Here is a 17,600-nt window from a genome sequence, read left to right as displayed (position 1 = left end):
TGTTTTGATAGTTTCTGAGTAACATATTAGCAACTGTGAAAACTTCTAGGTTACAAACTTATGAAATATTAAAGCATCCATTTCTTTTTTAAATTTTTTTTTCTTTTTTTTTTAATTAATTATTTGTTTTTACTTTACATTATTGCATCGGTTTTGTCACACCTTGACATGAATCTGCCCCGGGTGTACATGTGTTCCCCATCTTGAACCCCCCTCCTACCTCCCTCCCCATATCCTCCCTCTGGGTCATCCCCGTGCACCAGCCCCGTGCACCAGCCCCGAGCACCCTGCCTCATGCATCAAACCTGGACTGGCGATTCATTTCACATATGATGATATATATGTTTCAATGCCATTCTCCCAAATCATCCCACCCTCGCCCTCTCTCACAGAGTCCAAAAGACCATTCTATACATCTGTGTCTCTTTTGCTGTCTTGTATACAGGGTTATCATTATCATCTTTCTAAATTCCATATATATGCATTAGTATACTGTATTGGTGTTTTTCTTTCTGGCTTACTTCACTCTGTATAGTAGGCTCCAGTTTCATCCACCTCATTAGAACTGATTCCGATGCATTCTTTTTAATGGCTGAGTAATACTCCATGTGTATATGTACCAAAGCTTTCTTATCCATTCATCTGCAGATGGACATTTAGGTTGCTTTGCTTTTATCTGGTTATATCATAGTGCTTTTATAGATTAACAACAGAGCTAATAGTACAGCCGACTAAAGATCTTCTAATTTTCTTCTTCTTCAAAAATGAAGAGTTTTACAAAAGGATTAAGTTTAATTTTGTGAATTCCTTATGTTTTCCATCAGTATACCTCAAGTCAGCATCACTTTCTCATAGAGGCAGGCACTTGGAAACAGAATTAATTATTGAGAGCCAAAATGAATTTTCATATATTTGCTTATGGAGTAGAATTATAACTATCACTAAATGAAAAAATAAATTAAAGTCTAATCAAGCTTGGTTCAGCAAAATAATTTATTTTTCCAAGGACAGAAGCCTATACATATGTTTCTGAGTCTTTAATATTAAACACCAGATTCTCCTGTGTACATTCTTATCCCCACATCTTTTTTACTTACAGATTTCAAGATAAGGAATTAGCAAATGGCTGCAAAGAATTTTCCGGTTGTTACTGAATTTATGCTTTTGGGACTGACAGACAATGCTGAGCTGAAAGTTGTTCTTTTGTATTGTTCCTGGTGATATATGCTATTACTTTGGTGGGGAATCTGGGCATGATCTTCTTAATCCGAACCACCCCCAAGCTCTACACCCCCATGTATTTTCCCTCAGCTGCCTTTCACATGCGGATGTCTGCTCTTCATCTGCTGTTGCACCAGAACTGCGGATCAGCCTCCTAGTTGTGAGCAAACCATCTCCTTCTCCGCCTGCATAGTGCAGCACTTATTTCAGGGGTGTTCATCACCGCAGAAGGCTTCTTGCTGTCTGTGATGGCTTATGACCGTTACGCGGCCATTGTCCACCCTTTGCTTTATGCTGTAGCCGTGTCTAAGACGAAGTGTGTAGGACTGGTCACTGGATCACTCATTGGTGGAACAATTAATGCACTGACCCATACCATAAGCTTTGGGAGATTGTCTTTCTGCAGGTCCAATGTCATCAGTAACTTCTGTGATGTTCCCCCCCTGCTGAAGTTGTCATGTTCTGATACCTCCAAAAACGAGCTGTTGCTCCTAACCTTCTCTGGAGTCATTGCCAGGACACCTTCTTGATTGTGATCATTTCCTACACTTTCATTGCTGTTGCTATCCTGAGGATCCGCTCAGCAGCAGGCAGACAGAAAGCCTTCTCCAGCTGTGCCTCTCACCTGACCGCTGTGACCATATTCTATGGCACCTTGAGTTTTAATTGCGTTCAGCCACGTTCCCAGTATTCTGTAGAACAAGAGAAGGTGGTTTCAGTGTTCTATGCACTAGTGATTCCCGCGTTAAACCCACTGATTTACAGTCTGAGAAACAAAGAGGTAAAGGGTGCTGTGAGAAGGGTCATAGAAATAAAACATCTGTCATGCTAATTTCATGTTATTTAGCCCTATAGCAGTCAGTCAATTCTTCCCTTATCAACATCCACATGACTACAATGAATTCTAGAGATTCTAAGTATAGGACAGATTATTTCATTCTATATAGTCCTTTTCACATGAGAAACTCAGACTAGAAATCAGAAGTGATTTCATGCGTAAGTGAATTTTTAAAAAGCCAAACTAAAAACTCAGGTTATTAATATCTGTACTAATCACTTTTAATAAAATGATTTTAATAAATTTATTTTATCAATTCATAGAACTACATGCAACTTCTCTGAAATTCGGAAAATAAATTTTGTGAATGTGTGTATACTATTGGAGATATAAAGAATTAAATATTTTTATAAAATACTTAAATGTATTGAGTCAGAAAATTAAAATAATTTTATACTTGGCATTTTCTTTTCCTCTTAAAGCTTGTATTAAAATTTTAAATATTGGCTAATCCCTATATTAGCAAAAAAGGAGAATATGATTCCAAATGAGATTTTATAACTAGTAGTGATTTTCTTACTTTTCTTCCTGTTCTTGGACATCCATGACCTCAACAAAAGAGTTAGGTTGTTAGAAAATGACACTATTGTAATTTTCAGTTTGCAGTAATGTTCTCTTCCTAAAAAAAAAGTTTAGTATAAAGATAGATACATATTTGGAATTTGAGAGTAGATATAATTCAACACCCTTTCACCACACCTTTCCCATTCAACTCTGATTTTTAGAACCTACTTCATATTCTTTCAAGATTTAAAAAAAAAATAAGAAAGGAAAAACTCTAGCAATCTTTAAATCACGTGATGGGTGTTACTGCTGGATGAGAGTTTCTATTCTTTAATGATGGTTTACTTGATTATGTAACTTCAAAACTCCCCATCATTTTAGAAAGGATTATCTGTTACCAAAGGTCCTGTGAATAATATTGTAGTTTTTAAAATAAAAATTAGTTACACTATGGACAATTCTCTGTATTTTTAGAGTCTTTATTAGCTACTGATATCAGAAAGATACAGATTGGGATTTTTAAAGCAAATGAGAAAGCGTTTAAAGTAGTTAAACCAGCTTACATTCGCTATTTCATACTTGACAGTGAAGACATAGTCAACCGGCTAGCAAGGACAACAGGACCTAAAACAGGGAAAGCAATTTTTACCCTTCCTATGAAAAATAGTAACGAAATACTGCAAAAGTAGTTGTCTTTGCACATACATTGTGCAGGGGGCATGCCATCCTTCCACTATCAGGGTCTTTTCAAATGAGTCAGCTCTTCACATCTGGATTGATTTCCTTTAGGATTCACTGGTTTGATCTCCTTGCTATCCAAGGAACTCTCACGAGTCTTCTCCAGCAACACCAGTTATTCAGCACCCAGCCTTCTTTATGGTCCAACTCTCACATTTGTACATGACTACTGGAAAAACTGGGAGGGATTGGGGGCTGGAGGAGACGGGGACGACAGAGAAGGAGATGGCTGGATGGCGTCACCGACTCTGTGGACATGAGTTTGAGTGAACTCCAGGAGTTGGTGATGGACAGGGAGGCCTGGTGTGCTGTGATTCATGGGATCGCAAAGAGTCAGTTGACTGAGCGACTGAACTGAACTGAATATGACTTAATGCATATGCTAATTATGTAACATTATATCGTGCAGTTAAATAATAATAAAACCATAAAACTGGGTACTTAAAAATCTTTTACTATCCAGTTAATTCTTTCCACATCTCAATCTGTGTTGGAAACCCATTTTGCCTCATCAAGGGATCTGGAAAGAATTGTACATTTACTGGGGCTTCCCTGATAATTCAGTTGGTAAAGAATCGGCCTGAAATGCAGGAGACTCTGGTTCAATTCCTGGGTGGGGAAGATCCGCTGGAGAAGTGATAGGCTACCCACTCCAGTATGCTTGGGCTTCTGTCGTGGATCAACTGGTAAAGAACCCGCCTGCAATGCGGAAGACCTGGTTTCCATCTCTGGGTTGGGAAGATCCCTTGGCGTAGGGAAAGGCTACCCATTCCAATAGAGTGGCCTGGAGAATTCCATGTCACAAAGAGTCAGACCCAACTGAACAACTTTCACTTTCACTTTGGACCTGAGAGATACCAAGGGAACATTTCATGCAAGGATGGGCACAATGAATGACAAAAATAGTATGGACCTAATGGAAGCAGAAGATATTAAGAAGAGGTGGCAAAAAATACACAGAAAAACCATACCAAAAAAGCGATCTTCATGATCCAGATGGCCACAGTGGTGTGATCACTCACCTAGAGCCAGACATCCTGGAATGTAAAGTCAAGCAGGCCTCAGAAAGCATCACTACGAATAAAACTAATGGTGGTGATGGAATTCCAGTTGAGCTATTTCAAATCCTAAAAGATGATGCTACGAAAGTGCTGAACTCAATATGCCAGCAAATTTGGAAAACTCAGCAGTGGCCATGGGACTGGAAAAGGTCAATTTTCATTCCAATTAATTGCACTCATCTCACAAGGTAGCAAAGTAATACTCAAAATCCTTCAAGTCAGGCTTCAACAGTATGTGAACCATGAATTTCCAGATGTTCAGGCCAGGTTTAGCAAAGGCAGAGGAACCAGAGATCAAATTGTCAACATCCGTTGGATCATAGAAAGAACAAGAGAATTCCAGAAAAACCATCTATTTCTGCTTTATTGATTCATCAAAGACTTTTGACTGAGTAGATCAGAACAAACTGTGGAAAATATCAAGATGGGAGTAGCAGACCACCTGACCTGCTTAGTGAGAAATCTGGATGCAGGTAAAGAAGCAACAATTAGAACTGGACATGAAACAACAGACTGGTTCCAAATCGGGAAAGGAGTATATCACCCTGCTTATTTAACTTATATGCAGAGTACATCATGCAAAATGCCCGGCTGGAAGAAGTACAAGCTGGAATCAAGATGGCCAGGACAAATATTGATAACCTCAGATGCGGAGATGACATGACCCTTATGGCAGAAAGTTTAGAGGAACTAAAGAGCCTCATGATGAAAATGAAAGAGGAGGGTGAAAAAGCTTACTTAAAACTCAACATTCAGAAAACTAAGATCATGGCATCCAGTCCCATCACTCATGGAAAATAGATGGAGAAACAATGGAAACAGTGAGAGACTTTATTTTCTTGGGCTCTAAAGTCACTGCTGATGACGACTGCAGCCAAGAAATTAAAAGACGCTTGCTTCTTTGACGAAAAGCTGTAACCAACCTAGACAGCATATTAAAAAGCAAAGACATTACTTTGCCAACAATGTACTTCTAGTTATACCCATAGTTTTTCCAGTGGTCATGTATGGATGTGAGTGTTGGACTATAAAGAAAACTGAGCACTGAAGAATTCATGTATTTGAACTGTGGTCTTGGAAAAAACTCTTGAAAGTCCATTGAACTGCAAGATCAAACCAGCCAATCTTAAAGGAAATCAATCTTAAATATTCATTGGAAGGACTGATGCTGAAGCTGAAAGTCCAATACTTTGGCCACCTGATGTGAAGAACTGACTCATTGGAAAAGACTGTGATGCTGGGTAAGATTGAAGGCAGGAGGAGAAGGAGACGACAGAAAATGAGATGGTTGGATGGCATCATTGACTCAATGGACATGAGCTTGAGTGAGCTCCAGGAGTTGGTGATGGATAGGGAAGCCTGCTGTGCTGCAGTCCATGGGGTCACAAAGAGCTGGACATGACTGAGTGACTGAACTGAACTGAACTGAACAATCCCTAAGTCCATTCATGTTCCTGCAAATGGCTTTATTTGATCTTTTTAATGACTGAGTAATATTCCATTGCATATATGTGATATATCTTTATTCGTTCCTCTCTTTTTGGACATTTATGTTGCTTCCATGTCCTGACTACTGTAAACAGTGCCACAATGACATTGGTTGTGTATATACTTTGGATCATATTTTTCTCCATATATATGCCCAGGAATGGGATTCTAGGGTCATATGGTAGCTCTGTTCTTATCTTTTATGTAACCTCCATACTGTCCTCCATAGTTTCTGTACCAATTTATATTCCCACCAATATTTTAGGAGGGTTCCTTTCTCTTCACACCCTTTCCAACATTTATTGTTTGTGGATATTTTGAGGATAGCCATTCAGGCTGATGTGAGATAAAATCTCATTGAAGTTTTTATTTGCATTTTTTAATAATCAGCAACACTGAACATATTTTCATGTGTCTCTTGACCATCTGTATGCCTTATTTTGAGAAATGACTAGGTCGTCTGATCATTTTTTTATTGGATTATCTAGACTATGTTTTGATGTCATACAAACTTTTCACTAGCCCTTGGTCTTGGATATAGATTTTCCCTTATTGCTTTATCTGAATGTTTTATGGTTTAGCATTTTACATGTAAGTTTTTTTTTTTTCATTTTGAGTGCATCTTTATAAGGTTCGAGTCAGCATTATTTGTAATTTGTTTATTTTTGCCTCTGTACTCCCAATAATGGCAGCACATGTTTTTAAAAGGCTATCATCCATTTTCTGGATATACCATCTTTTCTAATCTATACGCATATTAAAGGAGATCTTGGTTGTTTTGTGTCATGTTGTTTAAAAATTGTATTCCATTGAAGATTTTTTATTAAAGCTTCAGGGCTAAAAAAATTTTATTGCAAGATACTAAACAAAGCATATACTATAGACTAATAGCCTCAGTAAAGTTGCAGGATTACTAAGTAGGGGAAAAGGTAGCACACGGGAAAATGTAGAAGCCATTTATAAAAAGCAAGATGACTACATCCCTGCCATGCGTCAAGCCTCAGAAATATGGCACAGTGCCACCAGTGAGATTGTTTCCCTTTGCTTCCCACAAGTAGAATCATGAATTGTGTAGTTAAATACTGAAAGTCAGCAAAACCAACCAATATAATATTGTAAAATAATTAGCCTCCAATAAAAAAAAACACTGCATAAACAGTGTTGATAAAAATTGGAAACATAAACCCAAGGAAAGAGAGCCAACACAATTAATTCATCAGTACTTTTCTTAGTCAAGAAAGCAAAAAGTAGAACATTACTTTTAAACATGGATAAATATTTTTATTTAAAAAGAAAAAATTATTTTACTGTCCTTTCAATCAAACTACCAGTTATGAAGAAAGAATTACCACTTGAGAGAACAAGAAGTGCCAATCTGGGAGCTACTGAGGGATCCCAAAGTTTATATTGATTTAAATGTCCTCTGATTTCAACAAAATGTAAGAATTGAGACAAAATCAGGCTTCAGTTGGACCTATGAACTGCTGAATTGCAACATATTTTCAGTTAATAGGTGAATAGATTCTTATAAGGAATTAGAGGAATTGATGATAAAAAATGTGGGATCTCAGTGTAAAGAATAAGGGTATTTTAGAAAACAAATGTGATTGATGACTTCAAATACACAGATGAAACACACTGGGGAAAAGTATGAAGGCAAAAACAAAGGAAAATATAGAACTCACAGACACACACAACATGCCACAATTTTATTCTAAAAGATGAGAACACATTCAGGACCCTGGACAGTCATTTCTTTGTCTATATCCACCTAATACATTCTCCTAACATTTACTTAATTTATATACAAACTTGGTTTTTTGTGCTCAAGGCAATTTTTTTTTTTTTTACTATTTTGTTCTTTCATCTCTTTGCAGCAGTTGGAAGTGCCTAATATATATAATATAATCTAAAAATAATTGTTGAACATATTTATCAGTTCAGTTCAGTTCATTTCAGTTCAGTCGCTCAGTCATGTCCGACTCTCCACGACCCCATGAATCACAGCACGCCAGGCCTCCCTGTCCATCACCAACTCCCGGAGTTCACTCAAACTCATGTCCACAGAGTCGGTGATGCCATCCAGCCATCTCATTCTCTGTCGTCCCCTTCTCCTCCCGCCCCCAACCTTTCCCAGCATCAGAGTCTTTTCCAGTGAGTCAGCTCGTCGCATGAGGTGGCCAAAGTATTATACTCACTACTTAATTTGGAGGCAATACTCACTACTTAATTTGGAGGCACATAGAATAAAATTTAGAGCCTATAACCAGTTTATAGAAATTGTATTGCATGTTAATTAAAAAGGTTGCATGGTTTTTTCCACACCCTATGTAGTGCACATTTTACATCTTTATTCTTTAAGCTATAGATTAAGGGATTCAACATAGGGATAATGAAAGCATAAAATATGGAAGCCACTTTATCAGTGTCAAAGAAATGCCTGGACTCTGTTTGCACATACATAAATAGTAAAGTCCCATAGAACACGGTGACCACAGTCAAGTGGGATCCACAGGTAGAAAAAGCCTTGTGCCTGCCTTCAGCAGAGCTCATCCCGAGAATGGATGCGAGAATAAGAAGGTAAGACACAGAACTATCAGAAGAGAGAAAATCAAATCAAACCCAGCTAAAATCAGAATAACCATTGCCTTTGTCACAGTAGAAATGACTGATGGCTCCGTAGCCACAGAAAGGTAAATTGAATAATTTTATGGTGACGAGAAGAGACACAAATGTGCTGCAGACATAGGGGATTGCTACTAGCACCCAGCACACTCTGTGACGTGATGACTGGGTAGAGCAGAGGGCTACAGATGGCCACATAGCGGTCATAAGACATCGCTGACAGAATAAAAATTTCACTAACAATAAACACAAGAAAGAAAGCTAGCTGTGTGTAGCACAAGAGTAATAGGAGATTATATTTTGATCCTCAACAAAATTTGCTAACATTTTGGGTCCCACAGTTGTTGAATATCCAAGATCTGTAAAAGCGAGGTGTCTGAGAAAGAAGTACATGGGCGTCTGCAGCCTGGAGTCCACCTTGGTGAGGATGACCATGCCCAAGTTGCCCACCACGGAGTCACAGAGATGATGAGGAAGAGCCCAAACAATGGAGCCCACAGCTCAGGGTGGTCCGTGATTCCCATAAGGATGAATTCACTCAGCACTGTCCCATTGTGTGTTTCCATTCAGGTTTATTAAAGAACCTGTTCTGGGTAGAAATGTCAACATAGTCAGTAGGTTCTGTGTGCCATCATCTGGGAGAGTTTCACTATGCAAAGCTAATATAAACAGATTAAACTTTCCAGTTTAGGATATTTGAAAATAAACTCAGTTGGTGGCTCAGATAGTAAAGAATCTGCCTGCAGTTCAGGAGATCTGGGTTCAACCCTGAATCAGGAAAATCCCCTGGAGAAGGGAATAGCAACCCACTCCAGTATTCTGGCCCAGAGAATCCCAAGGACAGAGGATCCTGGCAGGCTACAGTCCATGGGGTTGCAAAGAGTCAAACATGACAAAGCAACTAACACTTTCATTTTCCTACATATAATAAAATATATAAATAGTGATAGAGACAGAGATAGTTGCTGGTTCTCAACTGAAAATTATTTTACCAGCCAAAGGACGTTTGTCAAAATTGAGAAGACATGTTAATTGTTACAGCTGGACTGTAGAAGCTACTGGCATATGATGGGTAGAGGTCAGTGATGCCTCTCAACACCCTATACGCACCATATCTGTCTAAACTCTCCATAGTACCAAGGTTGAAAAGCCAGGATGTTATAGACAGATAGACGATTGATAAATGGGCAGATGCAAATATGCATACATGGAAGCATAGATACAGACAAGAAATACAATAGATACAGACACACATATGACAAGAAAAAACACACACGTTTGAAGGCTACATATATAAACCATCACTGTGCTGTTCTTGCAAACTTTCTATAATGTCTATCTAGTGATTTATATAATTGCAGTTACATAGTGACATGTATAAATTAAATTTAATAATATGACAATACATATGCCAATTATATAATAAATTATGATACAATTAAATACTATCCACATAGGATAAATGCTATCCTATTCCTGCTCAGGAATTATGGAGTAGAGGAAAACAGACAAAACGGTAACAGAAATGGTCTCATTTTGCTTGGGGTTTGCCATTGAGCTCCACTGGAGCTTTGAATATGTCACTGAAACATTGCTGATATTGAAAACAAGGCATCACTTGTAATATCCCGTCACTTTACCTGTAATGAAGCATCTCTCGTGACTCTCACCTGTATTTCTGGCATGGCTAAGTGAGAAGAATTTATGGATTTCTTTCACTTTTTGAGATTCTCCCTAATAACTTTCCTTTTGTAACACACAAGATTCTTGATAAAATCTTTCATCTATAGGGCATCCCCAGCAGAGTCAGTATTTCTACAGGTTCTCCTCAAATGTGTGACTGTGGAGAAATTTTCAACATTGTTATATTACAGTATTTAATATATTTAGGAAGTTAAAATAATACATTATTCTGATATGAAGTGCCACCCCCTTGCTTTGTTGCCCATGTGATTGTTTTTACTTATCTCTCAGAGAAAGAAATTACTTACTGTTATTTCTTATTTCATCATGAATTTCTATCACATGGCTGTTTACACCTTCTGCTTTCTTTTTTCTTTACTGCATAAGCTACCATTTTAGTTATCCCAGTCTGCTTCCCAATTCCAATAAGCACCTGTTTCATCACTTGCTTCCTGTGCCTGACTTTTATAACCCCACCTCTTTCCTCCTCTGCCACCATTCTCAGTCCTCGGCCATCACTAATCTTTTCCATCACTACTCTTTTTCATATAGAGAACAGGGATTGGAATTTTCTCTCAACATAAATCTCTTGAGATTCTTTGGCACTTTTTTGTGTGTAGATCATCTGTTCCCTACATTGCTGAGTAATATTCTATGATATTGATGATAATTTGTTTAAATATTCACTTACTGAGAGATTTGTGGGTTCTCTCCACTTTTCTAGTATGACAAATACAGCTACCATGAACTTTCACTTAAAAGTGATTGCATTTGTGGTGTTGAAAGTTTTCCTCTACTCTTCTAGGTTCTTTTGACCTCAAATGGATGGATATTTCAGCTGTTTCTGGGCTTTGGCCCCCACACATAAAAATAAATAAATCAATAGCTCAAGGGGAAGAAAATGTCTTCTTTAGACACTTAGTGGCTCTTGCTTGGCTTAATAATTAGATTGACATGAGATTAACAGGCCCAAACCATATATATTTTATTGAGTAATTGTACATGTAGATGGGAGTCATCACCAGACTAATTAAGGTCTAAGAAATGGGTAGGCTTACTTACTTATATGGGCTTCTCAGGTGGCTGAGTGGTAAAGAATCTGCCTGCCAGTGCGGAAGACCAAAGAGAACTGGGTTCGATTCCTGGGTCTGAGAGATCCCATGGAGTAGGAAATGGCAACTCACTGCAGTATTCTTTCCTGGAGAATTCCATATATAGAGTAGCCTGGTGGGCTAGTCTTTGGGGTCGCAAAGAGTCAGACACAACTGAGCAACTGATCACACAAATGTTTATATGCTAGGCTGAACCAATAACAACAATTGTAGGCAAATCACTAAATATATATGGGAAGTCTAAAGACAAAGGAACTTAATTCTGAAAATTCATTAAAAGGACTGATGCTGAAGTTGAAGCTCCAATACTTTGGCTACCTGATACAAAGAGCCGACTCATTGGAAAAGATCTTAATGCTGGGAAAGATTAAGGGCAGGAGGAGAAGAGGGTGACAGAGGATGAGATGGTTTGATGGCATCACAGACTCAATGGACATGAACTTGAACAAACTCCAAGAGATAGTGAAGGACAGGGAAGCCTGACGTGCTGTAGTTCACGGGTCACAAAGAGTCAGACATGACTTAGTGACTGAAGAACAACAACATTTAAAATGGAAAAAATTGTTAGCAAACTTTGTAAATCTCTACACATTTTGTTCTCTTTCTGGTTCATCTTTTGAGAAACTATACAATGCACGGCAAGATTTATTTTAGAGATGGGGATATATATAGTCACAATTTATTTATTTATTTATTTTTCCCCAGGCTTTTTTTATTTTTTACTTTACATTACTGTATTGGTTTTGCCATACATTGACATGAATCCACCCTTGGTGTACATGTGTTCCCCATCTTGAACCTCCTCCCATCTCCCTCCGCATCCCATCCCTCTGGTTCATCCCAGTACACCAGCCCTGAGCATCCTGTATCATGCATCGAACCTGGACTGGTGATTCATTTCACATTCTTCTACTTTTTTCTGTTATAAAAGTCACACTTATTCACTGAAAATAATTTAGAAAAGTACAATTCCAAAAATATTAATTTAAACATTTTCATGTTCTCAGAAGCTATCAGTATGTAATCATCTCTACTGTATCTTTGTCCAACATACATTTTCCAAAAACCAAAATTTTTTAGCACTTATATTTGGAATGTTTATATTCAGTACATATTTTTCTTAGTAATTTTAAAAAATCAGCTATATAAATTCCCTACATTTTACCTCACTTGAAAGAGTACTGACAATTATTTTTTATTCCAATAAATTATTTTAATTTGAATTAATTTAATTTGAATTTGATTGACAACATAAAGAATTTAATCTGTGATGGTGAAAAAATATTTAATCTATGATGCAAATAAAGTTTCATGAGTGTTAAAATTACTAAATATACCAAAGAAAGTGGAAATTTAGAAGGGTTAAGAAAGTTCACAAGACATAATATTTATATAATGGTACTTACACATATTACCCCATGAACAGTAACAAAGGGCAAAATGATAGGATACTGAATGAGGAATTCCCCAGGTCAGTAGGTGCCCAGTATGCTACTGGAGCTCAGTGGAGAAATAACTATAGAAGGAATAAAGGGATGGAGCAAAAGCAAAACCAATACCCAGTTGTGGATGTGACCAGTGATAGAAGCAAGGTCTGATGCTGTAAAGAGCAGTATTGCATAGGAACCTGGAATGTTAGGTCCATGAATCAAGGCAAATTGGAAGTGGTCAAACAGGAGATGGCAAGAGTGAACGTAGACATTCTAGGAATCAGTGAACTAAAATGGACTGGAATGGGGGAATTTAACTCAGATGATCATTATATCTACTACTGTGGGCAGGAATCCCTTAGAAGAAATGGAGTAGCCATCATGGTCAACAAAAGAGTCCGAAATGCAGTACTTGGATGCAATCTTAAAAATGACAGGATGATTTCTGTTCATTTCCAAGGCAAACTATTCAATATTACAGTAATCCAGGCCTATGCCCCAACAAGTAATGCTGAAGAAGCCGAAGTTAATCGGTTCTATGAAGACCTACAAGACCTTTTAGAACTAACACCCAAAAAAGATGTCCTTTTCATTATAGGGGACTGGAATACAAAAGTAGGAAGTCAAGAAACACCTGGAGTAACTGGCAAATTTGGCCTTGGAGCACGGAATGAAGCAGGGCAAAGGCTAATAGAGTTTTGTCAAGAGAATGCACTGGTCATAGCAAACACCCTCTTCAAACAGCACAAGAGAAGACTCTACACATGGACATCACCAGATGGTCAACACCGAAATCAGATTGATTATATTCTTTGCAACCAAAGATGGAGAAGCTGTATACAGTTAGCGAAAACAAGACCAGGAGCTGACTGTGGCTCAGATCATGAACTCCTATTGCGAAGTTCAGACTTAAATTGAAGAAAGTAGGGAAAACCACTAGACCATTCAGATATGACCTAAATCAAATCCCTTATGATTATACAGTGGAAGTGAGAAATAGATTTAAGGGACTAGATCTGATTGATAGAGTGCCTGATGAACTCTGGACGGAGGTTCGTGACATTGTACAGGAGACAGGGACCAAGACCATCCCCATGGAAAAGAAATGCAAAAGAGCGAAATGGCTGTCTGAGGAGGCCTTACAAATAGCTGTGAAAAGAAGAGAGGCGAAAAGCAAAGGAGAAAAGGAAAGATATAAGCATCTGAATGCAGAGTTCCAAAGAATAGCAAGGAGAGATAAGAAAGACTTCCTCAGTGATCAATGCAAAGAAATAGAGGAAAACAACAGAATAGGAAAAACAAGAGATCTCTTCAAGAAAATTAGAGATTCCAAGGGAACATTTCATGCAAAGATGGGCTCGATAAAGGACAGAAATGGTATGGACCTAACAGAAGCAGAAGATATTAAGAAGAGGTGGCAGGAATACACAGAAGAACTGTACAAAAAAGATCTTCATGACCAAGATAGTCACGATAACGTGATCACTGACCTAGAGCCAGACATCTTGGAATGTGAAGTCCAGTGGGCCTTAGAAAGCATCACTACGAACAAAGCTAGTGGTGGTGATGGAATTCCAGTTGAGCTATTTCAAGTCTTGAAAGATGATGCTGTGAAAGTGCTGCACTCAATATGCCAGCAGATTTGGAAAACTCAGCAGTGGCCACAGGACTGGAAGAGGTCAGTCTTCATTCCAATCCCAAAGAAAGGCAATGCCAAAGAATGCTCAAACTACCGCACGATTGCACTCATCTCACACGCTAGTAAAGTCATGCTCACAATTCTCCAAGCCAGGCTTCAGCAGTATGTAAACCGTGAACTCCCAGATGTTCAAGCAGGTTTTAGAAAAGGCAGAGGCACCAGAGATCCAATTGCCAACATCCGCTGGATCATGGAGAAAGCAAGAGAGTTTCAGAAAAACATCTATTTCTGCTTTATTGACTATGCCAAAGCCTTTGACTGTGTGGATCACAATAAACTGTGGAACATTCTGAAAGAGATGGGAATCCCAGACCACCTGACCTGCCTCTTGAGAAACCTGTATGCAGGTCAGGAAGCAACAGTTAGAACTGGACATGGAACAACAGACTGGTTCCAAATAGGAAAAGGTGTACGTCAAGGTTGTATATTGTCACCTTGCTTATTTAACTTATATGCAGAGTACATCATGAGGAACGCTGGGCTGGAAGAAGCACAAGCTGGAATCAAGATTGCCGGGAGAAATATCAATAACCTCAGATATGCAGATGAGACTACCCTTATGGCAGAAAGTGAAGAGGAACTCAAAAGCCTCTTGATGAAAGTGAAAGAGGAGAGTGAAAAGATTGGCTTGAAGCTCAACATTCAGAAAACAAAGATCATGGCATCTGGTCCCATCACTTCATGGGAAATAGATGGAAAAACAGTGGAAACAGTGTCAGACTTTGTTTTTTTGGGATCCAAAATCACTGCAGATGCTGATTGCAGCCATGAAATTAAAAGACGCTTGCTCCTTGGAAGGAAAGTTATGACCAACCTTGATAGTATATTAAAAAGCAGAGACATTACTTTGCCAACCAAGGTCCGTCTAGTCAAGGCAATGGTTTTTCCCGTGGTCATGTATGGATGTGAGAGTTGGACTGTGAAGAAGGCTGACCGCCGAAGAATCGATGCTTTTGAACTGTGGTGTTGGAGAAGACTCTTGAGAGTCCCTTATACTGCAAGGAAATCCAACCAGTCCATCCTAAAGGAGATCAATCCTGGATGTTCATTGGAGGGACTGATGCTAAAGCTGAAACTCCAATACTTTGGCCACCTCATGCGACGAGTTGACTCACTGGAAAAGACTCTGATGCTGGGAAAGGTTGGGGGCGGGAGGAGAAGGGGACGACGGAGAATGAGATGGCTGGATGGCATCACCGACTCTGTGGACATGAGTTTGAGTGAACTCCGGGAGTTGGTGATGGACAGGGAGGCCTGGCGTGCTGTGATTCATGGGGTCGCGGAGAGTCGGACACGACTGAGCGACTGAACTGAACTCAACTGAACTGAACACATATTATAGAACAAATCATGGAATTGACTTCTTTTGCTTCTTATAAGAAGAATTTTCAAATTGATCTTAATAAAAATATATCATAAACTCTTATGAACCAATATTGAGAAAAGTCACCCCATGAAAGGGACAGCAAGCCTAATTCAGTATAGAATATACCACTTATGTAAAGATCCACAAATATTAAACAAGAAATATTCTTGATCTTCACAGAGGTCAGCAGAAGTAAAAACCTCATGAAACAAAAGTTCATATAGTCAAAGCTATAGATTTTCCAGTAGTCATGTACGGATGTAAGAGTTGTACCGTAGGAAGGCTTAGCGCTGAAGAATTTATGCTTTCATATGATAGTGCTGGAGAAGACTCGAGAGTCCCTTGCAGTGCCAGGATATCAAACGAGTCAATCCTAAAGGAAGTCAACCCTAAATATTCATTGAAAGGATTGATGCTGAAGCTGAAGCTCCATTACTTTGCCCCCCTAATGGGAAGAGCAATCTCCCTGGAAAAGACCCTGATCCTGGGAAAGATTGACGGCAAGAAGAGAAAGGGGTGGCAGAGAATGAGGTGGTTCAGTTTAGTTCAGTCGCTCAGTCGTGTCTGACTCTCCGCGACCCCATGAATTACAGCATGCCAGGCCTCCCTGTCCATCACCAACTCCCGGAGTTCACTCAAACTCATGTCCACAGAGTCGGTGATGCCATCCAGCCATCTCATTCTCCGTTGTCCCCTTCTCCTCCCGCCCCCAACCTTTCCCAGCATCAGAGTCTTTTCCAGTGAGTCAACTCGTCGCATGAGGTGGCCAAAGTATTGCAGTTTCAGCTTTAGCATCAGTCCCTCCAATGAACATCCAGGATTGATCTCCTTTAGAATGGACTGGTTGGATCTCCTTGCAGTATAAGGGACTCTCAAGAGTCTTCTCCAACACCACAGTTCAAAAGCATCGATTCTTCGGCGATCAGCTTTCTTCACAGTCCAACTCTCACATCCATACATGACCATGGGAAAAACCATTGCCTTGACTAGACGGACCTTGGTTGGCAAAGAACATCAATGACTCAAAGGATATGAGTCTGCTCAAACTCAGGGGGATGGCAAAGGACAGGGAAGCTTGGCATGCAACAGTCCATTGGGTCTCAAAGAGCAGGACATGACTGACCAACTGAACAACAACATTAAACAAAAGAAGCAGTTAGGAATCAAAATCTCTAAAAACCATAAACACAAAATTGAAAGTGTCCATGGGAGACCTCAAGAGATTTATTTTTTCTGCACCACTGAGATATAATTGACTTAGAGTATTGTGTAAGTTTGTGGTGTACAATGTGTTATTTGATACCCTTACACACTGCAGCATGATTACAATTTAACATGAGGTAATACCTCCATCGGTAGAAGGAGAAGGGGGTGGCAGAGGATAAGATGATTAGATAGCATCACTGATTCAATGGGCATGAATTTGAGCAAACTCTGGGATTCCCTGGTGGCTCAGTGGTAAAGAATCTCCCTGCCAATACAGGAGATGCAGCTTCCATCCCTGGGTCAGGAATATCCCCTGGAAAAGGAAGTGGCAACCCACTCCAGTATTCTTGCCTTTAAAATCCCATGGAGTGGAGCCTGGCTGGCCACAGTCCATGGGGTCGCAAATAGTCAGACATGACTTACCAGCTAAACAATAAAGATGGGATATGGTGGTGGACAGAGAAGCCTAGGGTGCTGCGATTTATGGGGTTGCAAAGACTTGAACAAGACTTAGCGATTGAACACCGTGACCAACAATACCTCCATTATATTACCTTTTCTTTTTTAAAAAATTTTATTTATTTTAATTGAATGTGAATTACTTTACATTATTGTATTGGTTTTGCCAT

General features: G+C 39.1%; 2 pseudogenes; one reads left to right on the top strand and one right to left on the bottom strand.

Moving 5' to 3' along the window:
- Positions 1 to 1,122: 1,122 nt before the first annotated feature.
- Positions 1,123 to 2,053, top strand: LOC129554087 (olfactory receptor 5J3-like; annotated as a pseudogene).
- Positions 2,054 to 8,142: 6,089 nt separating this feature from the next.
- LOC129554086 (olfactory receptor 8K3-like) lies at positions 8,143 to 9,041 on the bottom strand (annotated as a pseudogene).
- Between the last annotated feature and the right edge of the window lie 8,559 nt (positions 9,042 to 17,600).

This window comes from Moschus berezovskii, chromosome 14 (genome assembly GCF_049115385.1).
Source record: "Moschus berezovskii isolate FMDL1 chromosome 14, NW_MosBer_1.0, whole genome shotgun sequence".
Lineage (NCBI taxonomy): Eukaryota > Metazoa > Chordata > Mammalia > Artiodactyla > Moschidae > Moschus > Moschus berezovskii.
This window is presented reverse-complemented; position numbering and strand designations above follow the sequence as displayed.